Below are 12,205 nucleotides of genomic sequence, written 5' to 3'. Positions count from 1 at the left end.
TATTATGTCCTGATGTACTCTGCCCAATTTACACATACCCCCACATCATAAACTGAAATACCAGCAAAACCCCAAACAGAACAGTTACCAAGCAAACTCTGCGCTCCAAAAGCCAAAATGGCGCTCCCTCCCTTCTGAGCCCCACAGCGTGCCCAAACACCAGTTTACGTCCACATATATGATATTTTATATCCGGTAGAACCCGCTCAACATTGTATGAGGTATTTGTCTTCAGTGGCACAAACTAGGCACAACATATTGTGCATTAAAATGGCATATCAGTGGAAAATTGTAATTTTCACTTTGCACCATCTGTCGCGCACCACGACTTAATAGCATGTCGTGGTGCGGGGGGTTAAATATGGAGCGGGCTCATGCGCTGCACCCGCTCCATATTCTGCAGGTGTCCTCTGTGTATTACAGCTGACACCCGGGACTAATGGACAGGAACAGCGATCGCGCTGTTACAGGAACCTGTAAAAATGATATTATACTGCAATACATTAGTACTGCAGTGTATTGTACCAGCGACCTAATGATCACTCGATCCAGTACCCTAAAGGGACTTTTAGGAGGTTTAGGAGGGGATTCTGGAAGCATGGGGTGAAATTTCTCCCGATTACCTCAGCAAATTAACAGCTAGAATGCCAAAGGTCTGCAATGCTGTAATCGCGGCAAATGGAGCATTCTTTGACGAAAGCAAAGTTTGAAGGAGAAAATTATTATTTGAACTAAAAATCATTATTTCTAACCTTGTCAATGTCTTGACTATATTTTCTAGTCATTTTGCAACTCATTTGATAAATATAAGTGTGAGTTTTCATGGAAAACACAAAATTATCTGGGTGATCCCAAACTTTTGAACAGTAGTGTATATATATATATATATATATATATATATATATATATATATATATATATATAAAATTATATATTTCCTACCTGCATATTCTAATATTCTAGTAAAGATAGAAAGGTAGATAGATAGAACAAAAGTTAGATTGTATAGATAGATAGAAATCTATCTATATAAAGAATATATTATGGTGTAACACAGTATTTTATTTATAAAAATTATTCTGGCAACGATTCTCTCTACGTCTCTTCTCCTCACACTGAAACAATGTGTGAGTAGAAGAAAGGAGGCAGGAAATTTGCTGCCAGAAGTTTCAAAATAAAAACAAATGTGATCGCTGTGATAGGTTTTCACAGCGATTACATGTTCAGGGACCAACAGATTGGTCCTTGATACTCTGCCCAATGCCCAGAGCTGTTGGTAACGGTGTGGGCACAAGGCAATGTGGACGCGATCCCGTGCACACTATATTATCCATATAAATGCATGTGATCACTGTGATTTGTTCTCACAGTGATCACATGATCAGTGACCAACAGATTGGGCCCTGATACTCTGCTCAGGGCTTAGGACTTCAGAGACCCTGACCGCTGGCCGTAAAAAACACAGCCAGCGATGGCAACCTGTTAAAAATGTTATGTTTTATGTTTATAGCTCCTATACAGGACTATATGTTACTATAGTAACAGACAACAAACTATATGTAGTCTGATCCTGCAATCATATTACCAACGATCTGTCCCCTATTTCTCTGTATCTTAGAATTAGGGACCCCAAAAGAAAAACCCAGCAAAAATGGTGTGCATAGTTGCCAATAGTCCTGAATTTGCTTGGACTGTCCCGAATTTACAAAAACAGTCCCAGGAAATTACTGTGCTGTTACTGCCTTATTCAATTGTATCTGCATCCTTAGGCTGGGTTCACACGACCTATTTTCAGACGTAAACGAGGCGTATTATGCCTCGTTTTACGTCTGAAAATAGGGCTGCAATACGTCGGCAAACGTCTGGTCATTCATTAGAATGGGTTTGCCGACGTATTGTGCAGACGACCTGTAATTTACGCGTCGTCGTTTGACAGCTGTCAAACGACTGCGCGTAAATTGACTGCCTCGGCAAAGAAGTGCAGGACACTTCTTTGCAACGTAATTTGAGCCGTTCTTCATTGAACTCAATGAAGAGCAGCTCAAGATTACAGGCGTCAAAGACGCCTCGTATATTACGAGGAGCAGCAATTACATGTGAAACGAGGCAGCTGTTTTCTCTAGAAAACAGTCTGTCTTTTCACACGTAAATGCCTGCTATCGTGTGCACATACCCTTAGGATATTATATCAGAGCAGGAAACTATCCGCTCCCTGCTATGCCATTCACTCCTCTAGGAGTAGAATCCCCGTCCAGAGAGTTGCCGACGCTCTGGTGGGGGATTCCGCTCCTAGAGGTAGCCCCTGGCGTCACTGTTCATATATGTTGTACTGTTCGGGTATGTTCACACGCTAGCTAGCTTTTACGGCTGAAATGACAGACTGTTTTCAGGAGAATAAAGCTGCCTCGTTTCAGCCGTAAAAGCAGCTCCTCGTATTATGCGAGGCGTCTTTGACGCCTGTAATCTTGAGCTGCTCTTCATTGAGTTCAATGAAGAACGGCTCAAATTACGTTGCAAAGCAGTGCCCTGCACTTCTTTGCCGAGGCAGTCAATTTACGCGTCGTCGTTTGACAGCTGTCAAACGACGACGCGTAAATTACAGGTCGTCTGCACAGTACGTCGGCAAACCCATTCAAATGAATGGGCAGATGTTTGCCAACGTATTGTAGCCCTATTTTCAGGCGTAAAACGACGCATAATACGCCTCGTTTATGCCTGAAAATAGGTCGTGTGAACCCAGCCTTAGGGTATGTTCACACACTTAACCAAAAACGTCTGAAAATACGGAGCTGTTTTCAAGGGAAAACAGCTCCTTATTTTTAGACTTTTTTAAGCCACTGGCGATTTCTGCGGCGTTCTACGGCCGTTTAAGAAGCTGTTAAAAGCGTAAAAAAAATGGCCCGTCGGAACAGAACACCATTTTCCCTTTGAAATCAATGGGCAGATGTTTGGAGAACTTCTTCTTACGCTGTTTTTTGGCAGTTTACGGCACGAAAAACGGCCGGAAATAAGCCGTGTGAACATACCCTCCGTTCCTTCTTCTTTGTGGCTGTTTTTTTACGCAATGTAGTTGTTTTATAGTGGCTGTAACGTCTATGGCCGGGGGCCGTCGTTCAGACTTACCTTGTGACGGCCCCGGCCATGGATATCTGTCTTCACGGCGTCAGCTCCCTCCAGGGAGATGCCGGCACTCACTTCTGGGTCCTCAGACTGATTCCCGCAGGCAGGCGCGCCCGCGGGTGCTCGGCCTTAAAGGGCCAGTATGCGTCCAGCTGTCACCCATCAATAATTAGCCCAAATGGCTGCTGGACTATAAAAAGGGGTTCTGCCCACTTGTTCCTCGCCTGAGCGTTGTTGTATACCTAAGTTTGTCTTGCAAATGGTCTCCCAGTGTTTTCCAGTTCCCAGTGTTACCCGTTCCTGCCACCTGTACCCTGTATCCCGTGCTATCGTACCTGCTGAGAAAGTCAAGTCGTGTTTTCCGCTGCACCCACCGTGCCACCTGCTGTGAAAGTCAAGTCGTGCCTCCGCTACTGTCTACATTGCCTCAGGTACCCGTTCTGAACTATAGACATTGTTTTGTACCTTGTTGGCCAGCTGCTGCCCCGCTTCGCGGTACGGCCCAGTGGGTCCACACCCCGCGCCGTGACAGTGGCTTTGTTACAGACGCGGTAATACCAAATATGTGTAACTTTTTTTTTTCATAATAAAGCATTTTCTAAGGGGCTTAAAAGTGGGTTTTAATTTTATTTTTTTACATGCAATTTTTATTTATTATTAACTTTATTAACGCCTTCAGGAATGAGCCTGTTTCAGCCTACAGGACGAAGCTGATTTTTTCAAATCTGACATGTGTCACTTTATGTGGTAATAACTTTAGAATGCTTTTACCTATCCAAGTGATTCTGAGATTGTTTTCTCGTGACATATTGTACTTTGTTAGTGAAAAAATTTGGTCGATAAATTCAATATTTATTTGTAGAGATGAGCGAACCGGGACAACCGAACCCGGTTTCGGTCCGAACATCGTGAAAAGTTCGGTTCGCAGCGTAACCGGACTTCACCGGGTTCGGCCGAACACGTTTTGACCGAACCCGGCTTATGAGTCACTGATTTTCCGGTACGCGACGTCAGGAGATAGTCACTGTCCAGGGTGCTGAATGAGTTAAGCGATCGGCAGTAACTGTTTCAGCACCCTGGACAGTGACTTCCGATCACAATATACATCAACGTGTAAAAAAAATAGAAGTTCCTACTTACCGATAACTCCCTGCTTCTTCCTCCAGTCCGGCCTCCCGGGATGACGATTCAGTCCAAGTGACAGCTGCAGCCAATCACAGGTCAGTCATGTCAGCCAGTCATGGGCTGAAACGTCATCCAGGGATGTCGGGCCGGATGTCAAGAGAGGGACGCGTCACCGTTGCCTTGGTCGTGTCACCGTTGTCCCTCTCTTGACATCCAGCCCGACATCCCTGTGACCGCTGCAGCATGTGATTGGCCTGTGATTGGCTGCAGCGGTCACATTGGCTGAAACGTCATCCAGGGATGTCGGGCCGGATGTCGAGAGGGATGCGTCACCAAGGCAACGGCCGGGAGGCCGGACTGGAGGAAGAAGCAAGAAGTTCTCGGTAAGTACGAACGTCTTTTTTTTTTTTACAGGTTGCTCTATATTGTGATCGGAATTCCCTGTCCAGGGTACTGAAAGAGTTACTGCCGATCAGTTAACTCTTTCAGCACCCTGGACAGTGACTATTTACTGACGTCTCCTAGCAACGCTGCCGTAATGCCGGGTGCACACATGTAGCCACCTGTCATTACGAGAGCTCCATAGACTTCTATCACGGCCACGATTTTTATGGGCTTTCTTGAATTACAGGTTCGGTCAGAACTAGTTCGGTCCGAATCTAACTTTTTCATGAAATTCGGCGAACCAGCCGAACCGAACTTATCATAAGTTTGCTCATCTCTATTTATTTGTAAAAAAACACTAAGATTTCGAGAAAATTTTCAAAAATTTGCATTTTTCGAAATGTCAATGTATCTGCTTGTAAAACAGATCGTATTACCACACAAAATAGTTATTAGTTCACATATCCTATATGTCTACTTTATGTTTGCATAGTTTTTTTAACATTCTTTTATTTTTCCAGGACGTTGCAAGCAGGAGCGTAACTAAGAAAGACTGGGCCCCATAGCAAACTTTTGACTGGGGCCCCGCCTGCTGGATATCACACAACCCCCCCTTGTAGATAGTGCCTCCCTATAGATTCCACCACACAGCGCCCCCTATAGATATCACCATACACAGCCCCTGTATATAACGTCTCACAGCCCCAATCCCCCGTGTAGATAACGCCATACAGCCCCCCTACAGAATAGTGTCGGGCATTGGGTCTCTCACAGAGAGACTCTCCGAATGGCTTGATCTTTTATTACAACCCTTGGTGCAGAGGGTTCCAGGCCACCTCAGGGACACAAAAGACGTCCTCCGAATATTTTCCAATAAAATGTGGGCAGATAGTTTCACCTGGCTTAGTTGTGATGTGATCGCATTATATACGAGCATACCACATACAATTGCGGTCAAAGCCTTAAACTTTCATATATCAAAATATGGCACATATGATAGGCACTTACAAAATTTTGCCAATAATGCCCTCATTTTTCTCATGTCTCACAACTACTTTAAATTTAATGGTCAATACTATCTCCAGAAACGAGGAGTTTCCATGGGGGCTAAATTTTCACCATCATTAGCTAACCTCGTAATGGCTTGGTGGGAGGAGATCACTATTTTTTCTAATTCCAATCCTTTCAACAAATATATACATTGGTATGGCAGATACATCGATGACCTCCTACTCATATGGGAGGGAGATGTATCTGCCATACAGGATTTTCTCACATATCTCAACAACAATGAATTCAATCTGAGATTTACACATAAAATAGAAAAGGATAGTATCAACTTTCTAGATTTAAATCTTGTTGCTACAACGAATGAAGTAATACACTCAGAAATTTACCAAAAACCAATTACAGGCAACACCATATTACACGCCAGTTCAAACCATCCGAAACATACAATTACATCAATACCTGTAGGTGAATTTATAAGAGCGAAAATAAATTGTAGTACAGCACAAAGTTTTGAAAAAGAACAACAAAATATGAGCCAAAAATTGAGTAAACGGGGGTACAAGAAATGGATGTTGAATAGGGCTAAAGAAATAGTGAAGACTAAAGACAGACAGAATTTACTGATGGACAAACAGAATGTAACTACAAACAAAATCAACACCAATAAAACAAGTAAAGAAATTCCTACACTAAGCTTGCAATATAGCAACCAATTCTCCACCATTAAAAACATGGTACAAAGATATATTCCACTATTGTACGAAGATACCAAATTGGAAGACATATTAAAACATGGATGTAGAATAGTAGCACGTAGAGGGTCAACTATAGGGAATAGATTATTCCCCTCACTATTACCACCCAATACAACTAAAACAACATGGCTGGAGCAGCTGGGTTTTTATAAATGTGGATCTCACCCATGCAAAATATGTAACTACACTAAAATGGTAAAGAGATTTGACGATTCAAGTGGTCAGCAAAGTTATCCTATAAAGTCATACATTAACTGTAACAGTGACTTTGTAATATATATAATAGAATGTACCAGTTGCAACCTGAAATATGTAGGGAGCACTTCTAGAAAATTTAAAACAAGAATTTTAGAACATCTTGGTTACATTAGGAACCCGGCAATTACCAACATATCCAATGCCGCACGACATTTTATCACTTGCCACGACAGAAACACCACATATTTGAAGACATATGCTTTCGAAAGAATCAAAAATACTGTACGTGGATGAGATCTCAAGAAGCCACTCCTGACTAGAGAGGCTTTTTGGATATTCAATCTAATAACAAGGTTTCCGCATGGACTTAATTTAAGAAGGGAATTAATGTTTTTGTATTAATTTGTTCGGGGTAAATCAAAACTCCCGCTTGGAGAAATAAAGTGCTAAAATGTATCTTCTATAACACACAGAGAGACAAAATCTGTGTACTTCAAACTCCAAATAAAATGTGAACATTTTATAGGGACATATACTAAATAATTCTCCCCCCAAATAATAAAAACTATTCCACTTAAAAGAAATACCAACAGATTCACCTATATAGCTTTGAACCAAATACGACCAGTGCATGACATATATTGTTATACACGAGCCTATTATCAGCTATATGATATATAGAGGATATATTCCAACTAGGCTGTAACAATATACATCGGTATATACTACTGCACGAAGCAAGATTCAATTTGAAGTACATCTATTCAATGGGGGATTGCCAATCCTTCCGGTTCTATTTCTATTATAAATGTAGTTCAAATATTGGTTCCATATTTCTACCAAATGCGTTTAAGATATGAATACATTAATACATAAACTCTGCAAGAACAAGTGACAGTCAAAATTGGGTATATATGATAATCTACCAAATAACGTACATACATGAACATTCAGGTAGAAACATCAAATGCATGTTAGTAATTCAGCAGCTATGTTTATATTTGCACATATTATTATCCTTTCCTTTAACCATGAGGACAGGAACTAGTAATATCTCTTACCCAAAAATAAAGTAAAATATATGCATGTATACTGTTTTCCACCACCTTCTAGAGAGAATAATGTTGTCGTAATACAACATAAAGCCAATTGCTTATTTTACATTCTTAGTTGCAATATTCAAGATTCATTCTTTTTTATTATGTCAGATATGATTAGATCCCAACCGATTATGTGTTGGTTCTTGCAAGTCCGATTTTAAATGTCTCTCTTTTGTTCTTTTTGAATGTTTATTTTTTATATATGACTTTCTTATTTCGAAACAAGATGTAACATTGGTTCAAGCTCAGGAGCCATTCACACACAGGCACACAAGCCCAATGGGAGTCTAAAAGTACTCGTACCCAATGTGGATTATGGGAATCGCGGTTTTAACGCGGTTCTCTGGGAAGCCGCAGCTATCTAGAAGTCTGCCCATTTCATCTGAGGGGACCTTTAAACTGAAACTTAATATAGCAAACAACTAATACAATTTTGATACAGAGAACAAATGAACACAGTTTACATTATGGTTCCTGCATGTAATAAGAGTTTAAATGAGCTATGAGCATTTATTCTAAGCAGAGAACATTATACTCAGAGAACAAGAGGCAGGACAGCCCAGTTTTCTGTTGGTTCAAAAATACACAAGCTGCTAGCAATTATTTAATCTGAAAGGCTTCCCAGCTCCACCCTGCAAAATCAAACATATAGACTCATAGTCTTGTGTTCTAGTGAGTTAATGGATGCCATGACTAAGAGCACTTGCCGTGCTTGAAACGCGTAGGCGCTGAAATATCCACCCAATACTGCCTTGATGCCCATATGCACCTGACATCGAATTTTAAACTTTTTGATACAATAAAATTGGGAACACGTTCCTTTTTAACAACATACCTGCAGCGCTGGATCAACTTTCTTCACATTTCTATTGTTTGCCGTGGACCGTCGCGGAGATCCGAGCGAGGCCGAGGTGTCAGGCGTTGAACTGGTGAGCTGGAGGTTTCCTCCCCCCATTCTTGAATACCAAATATGTGTAACTTTTTTTTTTCATAATAAAGCATTTTCTAAGGGGCTTAAAAGTGGGTTTTAATTTTATTTTTTTACATGCAATTTTTATTTATTATTAACTTTATTAACGCCTTCAGGAATGAGCCTGTTTCAGCCTACAGGACGAAGCTGATTTTTTCAAATCTGACATGTGTCACTTTATGTGGTAATAACTTTAGAATGCTTTTACCTATCCAAGTGATTCTGAGATTGTTTTCTCGTGACATATTGTACTTTGTTAGTGAAAAAATTTGGTCGATAAATTCAATATTTATTTGTAGAGATGAGCGAACCGGGACAACCGAACCCGGTTTCGGTCCGAACATCGTGAAAAGTTCGGTTCGCAGCGAATCCGAACTTCACCGGGTTCGGCCGAACACGTTTTGACCGAACCCGGCTTATGAGTCACTGATTTTCCGGTACGCGACGTCAGGAGATAGTCACTGTCCAGGGTGCTGAATGAGTTAAGCGATCGGCAGTAACTGTTTCAGCACCCTGGACAGTGACTTCCGATCACAATATACATCAACGTGTAAAAAAAATAGAAGTTCCTACTTACCGATAACTCCCTGCTTCTTCCTCCAGTCCGGCCTCCCGGGATGACGATTCAGTCCAAGTGACAGCTGCAGCCAATCACAGGTCAGTCATGTCAGCCAGTCATGGGCTGAAACGTCATCCTGGGATGTCGGGCCGGATGTCAAGAGAGGGACGCGTCACCGTTGCCTTGGTCGTGTCACCGTTGTCCCTCTCTTGACATCCAGCCCGACATCCCTGTGACCGCTGCAGCATGTGATTGGCCTGTGATTGGCTGCAGCGGTCACATTGGCTGAAACGTCATCCAGGGATGTCGGGCCGGATGTCGAGAGGGATGCGTCACCAAGGCAACGGCCGGGAGGCCGGACTGGAGGAAGAAGCAAGAAGTTCTCGGTAAGTACGAACGTCTTTTTTTTTTTTACAGGTTGCTCTATATTGTGATCGGAATTCCCTGTCCAGGGTACTGAAAGAGTTACTGCCGATCAGTTAACTCTTTCAGCACCCTGGACAGTGACTATTTACTGACGTCTCCTAGCAACGCTGCCGTAATGCCGGGTGCACACATGTAGCCACCTGTCATTACGAGAGCTCCATAGACTTCTATCACGGCCACGATTTTTATGGGCTTTCTTGAATTACAGGTTCGGTCAGAACTAGTTCGGTCCGAATCTAACTTTTTCATGAAATTCGGCGAACCAGCCGAACCGAACTTATCATAAGTTTGCTCATCTCTATTTATTTGTAAAAAAAACACTAAGATTTCGAGAAAATTTTCAAAAATTTGCATTTTTCGAAATGTCAATGTATCTGCTTGTAAAACAGATCGTATTACCACACAAAATAGTTATTAGTTCACATATCCTATATGTCTACTTTATGTTTGCATAGTTTTTTTAACATTCTTTTATTTTTCCAGGACGTTACAAGCAGGAGCGTAACTAAGAAAGACTGGGCCCCATAGCAAACTTTTGACTAGGGCCCCGCCTGCTGGATATCACACAACCCCCCTTGTAGATAGTGCCTCCCTATAGATTCCACCACACAGCGCCCCCTATAGATATCACCATACACAGCCCCCTGTATATAACGTCTCACAGCCCCAATCCCCCGTGTAGATAACGCCATACAGCCCCCCTACAGATAACGCCATACAGCCCCCCTGTAGATAACGCCATACAGACCCCCCCTGTAGATAACGCCATACAGACCCCCCTGTAGATAACACCATACAGAACCCCCCGTAGATAACGCCATACAGACCCCCCCTGTAGATAACACCATATAGCCCCCCCAAAAAAAACGGCCTATAGATTGTCCTACAAAAGAGATGTATCCCCTATCCACAGGACAGGGGATACATGTGTGATCGCTGGCAGCGATAAGGAGAACGGGGGACCGAAAGTCCCCCAAGTTCTCAATGACTAACCTCGGACTTCGGGAGTCTGCGCAGTTCAATAAAAATTAAAGGTACGCTGGTCACGCATGCGCACAAGCGCGACCTGTGCACAATTCATTTCTATGGAGCTGCAGACAGACCCCGGAAGTCCGAGGTTTGTCATGGAGCACTTCGGGGGACTTTCGGTCCCCCGCTCTCCTTATCGCTGGGCGTCCCAGCGATCACAAATGAATCCACTATCCTGTGAATAGGGGATGCATGTGTTTTGTAGGAACAACCCCTTCAGTGGCGTCGCGCTGTAGCAGCCATAGGCAGCTGCTAGAGGAGCCTCCGGCCATGTGGGGGCCCGTGCCGGTGGGTGGCACGGGCCCGCTCATGCTGCGAGCCCCGTAGCAGCCACTACGGCTGCTATAGCGGTAGTTACACCACTGGTTACAAGGCTTAGAACTTTAGCAGCTATTTCTCATATTTTAAAGAAAATTTCAAAATGTTTTTTTTTCAGGGACCAGTTCAGTACTCAAGTGGCTTTGAGGGCCTTATATATTAGAAAGTCCCCATAAAACAGACTATTTTGAAAACTTCACCCCTCAAAGTATTCAAAACAGCATTCAGAAAGTCTTTTAACCCTTAAGGCGTTTTACAGGAATTAAAGCAAAGTAGAGGTGAAATATACAAATGTAATTTTTTTTTCCAAAATTCATTTGTAGTAACATTTTTTCTGTAACACAGAAGATTTTACCCAAGAAATACTCAATATTTATTGCCAAGATTCTGCAGTTTTTATAAATATCCCACATGTCGCCCTAGTGTGCTAATGGACTGAAACACAGGCCTCAGAAGCAAAGGAGCACCTAGAGGATTTTGGGGCCTCCTTTTTTTTAGACTATATTTTAGGCACCATGTCAGCTTGGAAGAGGTCATGTAGTGCCAAAACAGTAAAGACCCCCAAAAGTGACCCCATTTTGGAAACTACACCCCTCAAGGAATTTATCTAGGCGTATAATTAGCATTTTGAACCAAAGTTTTTTTGCAACATTTATTTGAATTAGTATGTGAAGGAGAAAAAACACCCCAACATGTGTAAAGCAATTTCTTCCGATTATAGGAATACCCCATATGTGGTAATAAACTACTGTTTGGACCCACACAGGGCTCAGAAGAGAAGGAGCACCATTTGGATTTCTGATTTTACTGGAAAAGTTTTCAGTGCCGTGTCGCGTTTGCAATGCACTGGAGGGACCAAAACAGTGGAAATCCCCAAAAAAGAGACCCCATTTTGGAAATTACACCCCTCAAAGAATTTTTCTAGGGGTAAAGTTAGCATTTTGATCCCACAGTTGATTTGCTGAATTCATTGGAATTAGTCTGTAAAGGTGAAAATCTATTTTTTTTCTGAAAAAAACACATTTTTACGTTTTACAAGGAGAAAAAGCACCCCAACATTTGTAAAACAATTTCTCCCGATTACGTAAATACGCCATATGTGATAATAAACTTCTGTTTGGACCAACAGCGGGGCTTAGAATGGAAGGAGCGCTATTTGGCTATTCGAGCCCACATTTAGCTGAAATGGTTTTCGGGTGCCATGTCGAAT

Source organism: Rhinoderma darwinii, chromosome 1 (assembly GCF_050947455.1).
Source record: "Rhinoderma darwinii isolate aRhiDar2 chromosome 1, aRhiDar2.hap1, whole genome shotgun sequence".
Classification (NCBI taxonomy): Eukaryota; Metazoa; Chordata; class Amphibia; order Anura; family Rhinodermatidae; genus Rhinoderma; species Rhinoderma darwinii.
The sequence above is the reverse complement of the archived record's forward strand: the minus strand, read 5'-3'. Positions refer to the sequence as shown.